The following is an 11,626-nucleotide window of genomic DNA, read 5'->3' as shown; positions in this document are numbered from 1 at the left end:
ACAGTGCAATATTGGTTTCATGAGTAGAATTCAGCAATTCATCACTTACATACAACACCTAGAGCTCATCAAAAGTGCCCTCCTTAACACCCATCACCCATCTAGCCCATCTCCCACCCACCTCCTTCAATCAACCCTCAGTTTGTTCTCTATCATTAACAGTCTTGTGGGGGTGCTTGGGTGGCTCAGTCGGTTGAGCGTCGCACTTCAGCTCAGGTCATGATCTCAGTTTGGGAGTTCGAGCCCTGCACTGGGCTCTGTGCTGACAGCCTGGAGCCTGCTTCTCTCTCTCTCTCTCTCTCTCTGCCTCTTCACTGTTCACCCTCTGTCTCTTTCTCTCTCTCAAAAATAAATAAACATTAAAAAAAATTTTTAAGAGTCTTGTGGTTTGTTTCCCTCTCTTCTCTCCCCCCCCCCTTCCCATATGATCATGTTTTATTTCTTACATTCCATATATGAGTGAAATCATATGGTATTTGTCTTTCTCTGATTCACTTATTTCACTTAGCGTAATACATTCTGGGTCTATTACTAAAGGCCAGATTCTCCAGCGAAGCAAAAGAAATCCCCAGAAGGGCCCTTTACTGGCCTCACAGGCACTTCACTCCAGAGACACGTGTAGAGCCCTACCCACTTGACGCTGAACTTCTCTACACTCCACCGCATCTACCACAGGCTGGACCGCCTTCCGAAATGACCCCCATTCTCAAGTTCCCCCAACTCCATGGTGGTTAGGGACGCTTCAGGTGGAGCTGGAACCTTCACGACGTTCCTGGAAGTCGAGTTCCGCCCCCAGATGCTCAACACAGAAGTGGCCACCCCCACCTGGGCGATCTGGGTCCAAGCGGCCAGCAGGAGGGCTGCCAAAAGAAATTGAAATCGCTTTAGGGGTGTCACCTTGCCTTTGCCTACCGTCTTGTTGGCTACCAGCGCTGTGATGAATGCCTCAGAGGCCGGCACTGGCCCTGCGGTTTTCTACCGAGCCTTTCGGGAAGATGGCGGTGCCCGTGAGGACTAGGCAGGAGCACTCCCACAGTCAGGAAGTGCAGCTGGCGGGGAAGACCCCGGCAGCTGCGGGCTAGAGGCCTTCCCATGGCCTCGAGCTTTGCAGAAGCCAAGACGTAGGAAAGGCGGAGGCCAGACCGCGGACCAAATAACAGAGGCTCAGGCTCCGCGCTCTGCCAAAACTTGACAACGGGGCCCAGCGCGGATGAGAATCAGTAACACGGGTCTGGATTAGGCAGGTCAGAGACCTACTGGAGGGAGGGAGCTGCGAAAATGGATGCCCTCGGGGGCCTGCCTAGGGGGCTGGACTGGAGGCTGCTTCTAGTAAGTAGGAGGGAGCCTCCCTCCCCATCTTCTGCCACTCTCCCCCCATCTCTCTTAAAAAAAAAAAAAAAAAAAAAAAGGAGGCATGACCTGACTGTACATCAGCAGGCAGTTTGGTGAATTAAACACATCCCTTCACCAGAAGTCAGGTCTATAGCTGTTACAAACGCCAATTACAGGGATGTCTTGGTGGGTCAGTCGGTTAAGCGTCTGACTCTTGGCTTCAGCTCAGGTCATGATCTCATGGTCTGTGAGTTCGAGCCCCACATCAGGCTCCGTGTTGACAGTGCAGAGCCTGCTTGACACTCTCCCTCCCTCTCTCTCTCTGCCCCTCCCCTGCTCACTCTGAGTCTCTCTCAAAAATAAACTTAAAAAAAAAAGGCAATTATAAAACTATCAGTATTTTTTTAATGACTTCTTGAAAGCATGGCATAGTGATCTCCACACAGTATTTATATGATCTTATGGCAAAAATTCATAAACATAGGCATTTCAAAACTTTGAATGGATTAAGTAAAACATAATTCTGAGTATATTAAGGGTTTGGACTTGAGATCAAGAGACTCTTCACTGAGTATGTATCCACTAATTCTAATCAAGAAATTTATTAACAGTATCAAATATACTGCCTCATGCATGGCCACAGCCCCTCAAACTAGGGACCTCTAAAATGGAAGTCCTTTTCCCCTCCAGACTGACCTTCTCTTATTCTCTTTCTCATCCAGCATCACTATTATGCAATAAATCAAGAATGGAAGTGTGAGAGTTACCTGGATTGTAGATCACTGGAGGTTGATATGACAACATCAGGGATCAACCCAAAACATAACCTATGTATTATCTTCACAGTCACCACCAAAAAATACATGAAACTGCAAGTCTATAAAGGGCTTAAACAGAGAAACTGGGGAACCTGGCCAACTGAGGGAAAGCCGCACTGAAGAAATGATAATTGCAGATGATGAAGGATGAAGAAACCAAAAAATGAGGGGAAGGAGGAGTCCTTCTTCAGAAGGAATAAGGATACTTTTATTATTACCACTTTTTCTGCTTTGTCCCTTTATAAACAGTTATTAAGTCTCTCACATCACAATGAAAACACTCTGGGGTAACAAGTCTGTTCTTTAGAACCATATTTCCCTTCAGTGACAAAATATACTTTGGCCCATTAATATGTTCACTCACTTTCCAAATCTATATATAATTAGGGTTTTTTTCTTTGTGCTAGAAATATAAAATCATGGAAACCAACACTCCAGTATAATCTTCTGGTGTGATGGAAATGATGACAGATTCTCTCATTGTCTCATGTTTTTGCTCAGTGCCAGTGCTGTCCAGTTCTCTAGCCACTATTCACATCTGACTGTTGAGCACTTCAAATGCGGTCAGTGTTACTGAGGCAATGATTTTTCATCTTCCTGGTTCAGAATTTTTTAAACATTAAAATTTAAGTAAAGCCACTAAAATTAGGGAATTTATAATCTCCTTAAGGAAATAAGAAATAAGCATTTTTTCAAAAAAAGAAATACACATTTAAAAAATAAAATTATTATTAATTTTATTAATAAATTTATTTATGGGGGCACCTGGGTGGCTCAGTTGGTTAAGCGTCCAACTTTGGCTCAGGTCATGATCTCATGGTTTGTGAGTTCCAGCCCCACATTGGGCTCTGTGCTGATAGCTCAGAGCCTGGAGCCTGCTTTGGATTCTGTGTCTCCCTCTGTCTCTGCCCCTCCCTCACTCACACATACTCTCTCTCTCTAAAATAAATAAACATAAAAAAAAATATTTTTAAGTAACTTGTGTACTATAATCTTAATCATTAGTCTTTCCTCCATCTTCCAAAATATGCTCCTTGAACCAATTAGTCCATGTCTATTTCACTTAATATAGATATTTATGTCCTTTCACTAGATTAGCTGGTGTGTAAAGGTACCACATAAAGATAATCCATGGGGCACCTGGCTGGCTCAGCCTGTAGAACATGTGATTTTTTAAAAAAATTTTTTTAATGTTTTTATTTATTTTGAGACAGAGAGAGGCAGAGCATGAGCAAGGGAGGGGCAGAGAGAGAGGGAGACACAGAATCCGAAGCAGGCTCCACAGAGCCTGCTGTCAGCACAGAGCCTGACACGGGGCTCGAACTCACAGACTGTGAGATCATGACCTGAGCCAAAGTCGGATGCTTAACCGACTGAGCCACCCAGGCACCCCAGAACATGTGATTCTTAATCTCTGGGATGTGAGTTCCCCAGCCCTATGGTGAACAGAGAAATTACTTGAAAAAAGTTAAGTTAAAGATGATCCAGGTTACCTCAGTGCTCTCTCCAGGAGACCAGGGGCTTTTTCTGTTTTGGTCACCACTGTATATTCAGCTCCTAGAACAGGACCCAGTACAAATGAAGTATTTAACAAATACCTGCCTGGCTGCAGGCTGTCCCACTATGACCACATTCCTAGTTGCTAGAAGTCTACTGATGTTTAATGGCGTCTGACAAGCCACAGAAGGCACCTGCACAGTCACCACGTTAAAAAGGTTTTCTCTTGCAGGACAACACTGGTCTGTGAGGACCTGTGACTGAGGGAGGATTTTCTACCTTGACTAAATCAATTTTCTGATGTTTAGTGAGGACTGACTTCCCTCAAAAAGATCTCCCACATTCAATGCAACTATATGGTTTCTCTCCTGTATGAGTTCTCTGATGTATAATGAGCTGGGTAAGGCTTTCCCACATTCACTACGTTTAAAGGGTTTCTCTCCTGTGTGAGTTCTTTGATGTTTAATGAGACCTGTCTTCTGGGAACAGGATTTTCCACATTCACTGTCCACAAAGGGAGTCTTTCCTGTGTGAAATCTCTGATGTGCTAGAATCCAAAGCAGGCTCCAGGCACGTCTTTTGGCTGAAGCCTTTCCCACACCCATTGCATATATAAGGTTTTTCTCCTGTATGAATCCGCAGCTGTACCATGAGATTTCCCTTCTCGATGAAGCCTTTTCCACATTCACTGCACATAAAAAGTCTCTCTCGTGTGTTTTCTGATGTACACTGACCCATGATTTCTTGAGGAAGGCTTTGCCACATACAGTGCATTCATAAGGTTTTTCTCCTGTTTATGCGTTCTCTGGTGTTCAGTGAGCATGAACTTTCTGGAGAATGTTTTCCTGCAAAGACTGCATTTGTGGGGTTACCCTCCTGCATGAAGATTCTGGTGACCAGTGAACCAGGACTTCTGAATGAAGCGTTTCCCATATTTACTTCATACATGAGGTTTCTTTGTTTTTTTAATTTTCTGATGCTTGATGATTTGGCACTTAGTGCTGATGAGTGTTTTGCTTTCAGGGGATTTAATTTCATTCTGAAATTGTTCATGATTAACGTGAAGAAAGGATTTCCCATCTACAGTATGCTCTGCAGTGGTTCTGCTCTGGTTAAGTAGTTAAATTTGATTTCATACTTTTTCCATGTAAGTCAAACATATCATGTTTTTGCCTTAACACCAAATGAGTTTTGCTCCGAAGAAGAGAATTTTCAAATGTGTTACGTTTGTGTCATTGTTCTAGGCTATTTTCCATGAATTCATTTTGTAAGTGCTCTGGCAGATGACCATCAAGTTTCCAGATTTCTAGAAAATAAAAAAAATTAATTCTTCCACCATATTGACTAAAATAAAAGTATTTTTTAAATGTTTATTTTTATTTTTGAGAGAGAGAAAGAGTGTGAGCAGGGAAAGGACAGAGAGTGAGGGAGACACAGAATCTAAAGCAGGCCCCAGGCTCTGAACTTTCAGCACAGAGCCTGACGTGGGGCTCAAACCCACAAACCGTAATATCATGGCCTGAGCTGAAGTCAGATGCTTAACTGACGGAGCCACCCAGGCACCCCTAGAATAAAAGTATTTTTTTAAATAGCTTCATTTGAGGTGACTTCATGATGAACCTATTATATGAGTATAAATAAAACTGTGTTTAATGTTCCTTATATATTGGAAAAAAACAGTAATAATGACTAAACACAAATTTGGCAACTTTCCAAATATTGCAGAACATGCAGCCTGTGCAATACACACAATTTACCGTGAGCAGCAGGCTACAGGTTGGAGGGTCGCCTCATCCAAACTGGTAAGAGACTCCTTCACTTCACAAATCCTTACTGATGACTACTGTGAACTGGGCATGGTGCTCATGTTGGGGACACACATGAGTCCTCGTGTTCAGGAAGCCTACACTACAGTTTGGTAAAACCACTTAAAGGGCAAAGAAAGACACAAGGAGAACAGCTGCAGGTTGTGAGAATGAGTGGGAAGGATCACTGGAGATGGAGAGAAGTGCAGGAAATCAGGTTACACTTGGAAGACGGGCCTCCCTGGAGGATTCATTGTCATTGTCGTGGTTGCCCTTGGGGAGCAACAGTATGACGCAGCAGAGAGCTCCAAGCACATGTAACCTACACCTCAGAGAGATGTCCCCTTTCCTAAAAGAGAAGCCCCAGTCCCAGCACCTCCTCTTCCATTACTACCATCATCATATTCCAAATACCATTTCATGGCAGCACTTTTCACCCTCTAGACATACAATATATCTTCTTATTGGATCAGGTTTATGTTTTGTCATCTTAGAATGAAAGCTCTTTCTCTGTTTTTATGCTTTTTCTCACTGCTGTTACACTAGGCTATCAAGAAAAAATTCATTAAAAAAAATGAATCAAGTAAGCAATCGTGTGTGGAAAACACTGGGGAGTTTAGGGAAAAAAATAGAAATCTCTGTGTGAGCAAGAAATAACTATTATCACAAAGACACAGAGAAGAATTTCATGTCTGACAAGTAGTATGGTTAACTGGGACTTAACGTCATCAGGATATAATGGGAAGAAAATGGAAGCTTTCAGGAAGCGAATGCAATGGTAACATTGACAATAACCAAAAGGAAGACTGGAATTAGTAATACACAAAGGAGTTAAGATAAAGTAGGCATGAGGCATGATCTGGCTTAGGCCTGAATGGAGAATGGAGGATATTAAAATATCTTTTTAGTTAAACTTTGTGAACAGCTGAGGAGTGCCTGGGTGGCTAAGTCAGTTGAGTGTCCAACTTTCGATTTTGGCTCAGGTCATGATTGCAGGGTCATTGGATCGAGCTCCGTGAGGACTCCATGCTGAGCCTGGTGCCTGCTTGGAATTCTCTCCCTCTGCCCCTCTCCCCTCCATGCACTTGACTTCAGCTCAGGTCATGATCTCATGGTTCGTGGGTTCAAGCCCGCATTGGGCTCTGTGCTGACAGCTGGGAGCCTGGAGCCTGCTTCCAATTCTGTGTCTCCCTCTCTCTCTGCCCCTTCCCTGCTTGCACTCTCTCTCCTCTCTCCCTCCCTCTCTCTCTCTCTCAAAAATAAATAAAACGTTAAAAAAATAATTAAGAAAATGCATGATGTAGGTGGTTCAGTGGATTAAGTGACCAGCTCTTGATTTTGGCTCAGGTCATGATCTCACAGTTATGAGATGGAGCCCTGCGTTGGGGTCTGCACTGACAGTGCAGGGCCTACTTGGGATTCTCTCTCTCTGCTCCTAACCCACTCACACTCTCTCTCTTAAATAAACTTTTCAAAAATGCATGATGTATAATTATGTTCATACACAGTGGTAATGTTTAGGAATAGTTAATTATATCATAAAATTATAAAGAAAAGCATGAAAGTGTTTGCTACACTAGCAAGATGGTAATTACCTTTGGGTGTGAGGACGGGATATAATTGGGAAGAGGTTCACAAACAGCACTGGGGTGCTGGCAATGTTGTTTCTTAACCTGGGTAGTGACTGTTTATATATGTATATTTCTTTTATACTGATTAACTTGTAGATATTTTAAATTAACAAAGAAAGGGAAGAGCTGAAATATACTAAAAGACTGTTATGTTAAAAGGCCAATAATACGTATTTGCCTCACTACAAATACCTATCCAGTCAAAGGAGAAAGTGTAAACAAAGAAAATAAGGAATTAGTGAGAGGTATGACTCAAATAAGATAAAGGGCTTTTTTTTTTTGTCTGAAACAATACTATGAATATTTTTATGCCGCTAAATTTAAAGTCCTGGATTAATGTTCCTAAAACATGTTAACTCCAGACAATATAGCAGGTGAATTTTAATGATAGGCAATAAGACAAAGATGTCCACTACCAACCCACTTTTGAACTCTATATTGCAGAGGAGAACCAAAGCATTAAGAATAAATTATAAACATTAGAAACTGGAATGAAAAATTAAGGTTATACTCAGACAATCTGGGCGCCTGGGTGGCTCAGTCAGTTAAGCATAGATTTCATGGACTTCAGCTCAGGTCATGATCTCACAGTTGGTGAGTTCAAGCCCCGCATGGGGGCTCTCAGCTGTCAGCACAGAGCCCCCTTTGGATCCTTTGACCCCTCTCTCTCTGCCCTTCCCCCGCTCGCATTTTCTCTCTCAAAAATACGTAAACATTAAAAAAAAAAAGTTATATTCAGACACCATCATCATGGACATAAAAAAAGAGATTCAAAGAATTACTAACATAAAAGAGAAAATGCTCCCCCAGAAACCAGTAAGCAGATTTTCACAGATAGCTGGCTGGAACCGCACCACATACTAAGCTCATTTCACAGAAATTCAGTCATTAGCAATCGGAACTGGGACCACCACGGCTGACTAACACCAACCGCTACTTAGTAAGAAACCGACATGTGGATCACCCTGCAAGAGGGGTGGATACTAAGCAAAACGGGCATTCTGTTGGCAAAGAACAAAGTGTGGACGCAGGGCAGGCAAGTAAGCAACAGTGTTCCCCGCTGCTATGTATTAAGAGGTGAGTGCGGGCGCTGGCAAACATTTTTCTGCAAACGGATACATATTACACATTTTCCACTTAAGATCTCTGTCGCAAGGACTCAATTCTTCCTCTGCCCCGGGAAAACAGCCATAGACGACGACTAACAGACGGCGGTGGCGATTTAGCCCCTCCGTCTGCAATAAGTCAACCCCAGCACAAAAGGCATTACAACAAAACAAAACAAACAAAACCACAGAGGGTTTGGAACTACCCTCCGGCGCTCTGCAGTCTTCTGTCCCAGCAGCCCAGCTAAGAACTTCACCCCAAACTCCAGCCCCCGGTCCTTGGCGTCCAAAGCTGCAGCCCTGACAAATATCTCTGTACCAGACACCGATCACACACGCCCTTATTAATCCGAAAACCGGGCGAGACACCCCGATGTCATGAGCACCCACCGGAGCCCCAACATCACTGAGCCCCAAATTAAATCGCCCCCCCCCCGCCCGCCCGGAACCAGACACTCCGATCATCGTAAATGATCTGCCCCGCCTGCTGCAGGACTGCATACGCTCTACAGCGCGGACACGGTCGTGATCTCTACAGACCCTTAACGGTCTTAATGGCCCCAAAAGTACCCCAACCACAGACACACCTGCCTGGTTCCCCTCAAATACCTCAAATCAGAGGCCCACCTGGTTCTCCTTAAATACCTCCACCTCGGCGCTTTCTACCCTCCCCGACCGTCCCCGGCAGTGATTTCACGGATCCATGCTACAGCAGGTCCACACGTCACCCTGTGAGAAGCAAAACGCCCACCGTGAATAACAACAACAACAACAACAACAACAACAACAACAACAACAACAGCAACAACAACAACAATAATAAAACAACGTTCCGAGGACAAAACCACACACTGACCTAGTTGCCGTCAGATCCGTGGGGAGAACCTGAACGCGGATCTTCCGGCAACCCCTCAGAGTACGGCGGCCGACGAGCACTGGAGGCCCTCAGAGATCCGCGAACGACGCATTTCCGGTATTTCCCATGAGGCATTGTGTCCGCGTCCGCTCTCCGTGGCCGAGCGGGCGGCCATATTGGGGCGTCCGACGTACTCAAAGCAAAAGGGTGGCTTTGCTGCCAGAAGCGGGAGTGGCCGAGTTGAGAAGCTTCTGAAGTTATCTCTTATCCTCAACGTCGACTTTCGCGGAAGATTGATAAAGTCTGCAACTTCGCGAGGCAGACGTGGTGCGGGCTACATTGTGTTCGACGGGCTTGTCAGGAACTTACATGACCGGGCGTATATTATCCACTTTGTGTTAAAAAAAAAAAAAAAAAGTTTCCAAACGAACTAGTAGGAGTTTAGGTGTCGATACCGCATCAGAGAGTGAACTAACACCTGGTAAGAAAAAGTAATACGTCCGGTAAACGGACACCCACGCAAAACTTATGGCGGAAGATTGCTTGCAGAAAGTGGTTTTTAAGAACACAAGATTTCCAGAAACTGGTACAGCGTGAGGCTGGTCATCACCCACCAGAGGGAAAGAGCGGATGGACGAACCTAAATTGGGATTGCGATTGGGGTCTGGGAGAAAGGCCACCAAAAGCGGGCCAACAAAGGTCCGATGCCGATGAGAAAGGCACAGCCTGAATCCACCCAATCATGTGAGGGTGGGGGTGGTTAGTAACCCAGGATTTAGGACGAAGAGCGCCAAAATTAGGTGTATGTCAGGCCGGTGTTAAAAATGCGGAGGCCTGGACTCCAGCCCCCAGAGGCTCTGGGTTTGGGAGGTGTTGGAATGTGACTCAAGAGTTTGCGTTGTTTCTCAGATATCAGACGCGGGAGGCTTGTCAGAGACAATCCATAGAAACCATTATTAAATGTTATGTGGTTACAAATACTGATGGGTGACTCCCCTCAGTAGATTTGTCTTAGCTCAAATTATACCCAGAAAAGCCCATGGAGGGGTAAGGAGGAGGGAATAGAGCCTTGCCTATAACTACCTATTCATTAATATAAATCAGTATTACTAGGCTTTATTTTTCTTCATAGGACTTAACGCTTTCTTACATTACATAACACACTTACTCTGCCTCCATAAAGGCAGTTCCTTTGCCTATTTTATTCACTAATGTATCCTCATTGTACAGAACAGTGCCCTGCGTTGTGTTGGTGCTTTAAAATATACCTGAAGGAATGAATACCAATATCCTAGTATTTCATATTGAATTCTGAGACAGACACGGGATGGGAAATCTCTCCTTCCAGAGAGAACTCACTGTTTATAACTTGGATAGGTGAATAACTATATGATAGTTACTTGATAAGGAGAGGCCAATCCCAGAAGAGGGAGAGTAAATAATGAAGAGAAAGCACATGTCTCAGTTCAGCAGTGAACAGTGGAGCTGGAATCTTTGATATGGTGGCAACTCTCAAGGGTGATAGTTCTGTAGGTAAATAACAAAGGTTCTTCTCCATGACATCCCTAGGGATCTCACCTCCCATCTCCTATATTCTCTATTCTTACAGACTGAGGTTCTTGTCCTCCTGTTTATGATATGTATTCTGAGGATCCATTTTCTTTTCTGCGCTGCCTGGTTTATATTCAGTTATTGAGTTGCTAATCACACTCAGTTTGGAAGGAGACATCTGTATTATTTAGAATTGCCTCTGAAGGACTCATTCCTTCTTTTTTTTTTTTTTTTTTGGGACAGAGAGAGACAGAGCATGAACGGGGGAGGGGCAGAGAGAGAGGGAGACACAGAATCGGAAACAGGCTCCAGGCTCTGAGCCATCAGCCCAGAGCCCGACGCGGGGCTCGAACTCACGGACCGCGAGATCGTGACCTGGCTGAAGTCGGACGCTTAACCGACTGCGCCACCCAGGCGCCCCTCATTCCTTCTTTTGATGACAGAACATTCCGACTAGTCCATTGGCTAATTCACTCACTTTCCAAATCAACATATTTGTCTTAATTTTTCTGTGCTGGGATATATAAAACCATGTAAACCAGTACTCCCCAAGATAACTTTCTGGGAATTATAATAGATTTCTCTCAGTCTGTGCTTTTTAGCCATATAGTTAGCTATATATAGTTAGCCATATAGGTAGCTGTCCAGTGAGGTAGCCACTAGTTACATACTGCTGCTGAGTACTTGAAATTTGGTTTAGTGCAATTGAGGAACTGATTTTTTTGTTTTTAAAACTTTAAAATTTAAACAGCAAAAAAAATTACCAAGGAATTTTTAACCTGTTTGGGAGATAAGACATGGACATGAAAAAAATAACTTACTTACATCCTAAACTGCTTTAAAGTCCATTAAGAGTCCTTGCCCTCCCTTGAAGCAATATACCCTTTGGACAAGAAATTCTCATAACCCCTTGAGCCAATTATAGTGATCATCCCTTATCCATGGTTTGGCTTTCAAGGCGTTCACCTGAGGTCAAATATGGTCTAGAAGCAGATGATCCTCCTCCTAACATCCACAGTAGCCTAACGCT

At 43.9% G+C, this 11,626-nt stretch overlaps 1 long non-coding RNA gene across 1 annotated transcript; it reads right to left on the bottom strand.

Moving 5' to 3' along the window:
- Window positions 1-3,490: 3,490 nt before the first annotated feature.
- LOC115503305 lies at window positions 3,491-10,812 on the bottom strand. The gene is made up of 3 exons (XR_003965338.1): window positions 9,046-10,812; window positions 8,817-8,918; window positions 3,491-4,953 (listed from the first exon to the last, which is right to left on the bottom strand). It is a non-coding gene; the product is annotated as an uncharacterized LOC115503305 (long non-coding RNA).
- Window positions 10,813-11,626: the final 814 nt, after the last annotated feature.

This window comes from Lynx canadensis, chromosome E2 (assembly GCF_007474595.2).
Source record: "Lynx canadensis isolate LIC74 chromosome E2, mLynCan4.pri.v2, whole genome shotgun sequence".
Taxonomy (NCBI): Eukaryota; Metazoa; Chordata; class Mammalia; order Carnivora; family Felidae; genus Lynx; species Lynx canadensis.
Note: the sequence above shows the minus strand (reverse complement) of the source record. Positions and strands in the feature narration are given on the sequence as shown.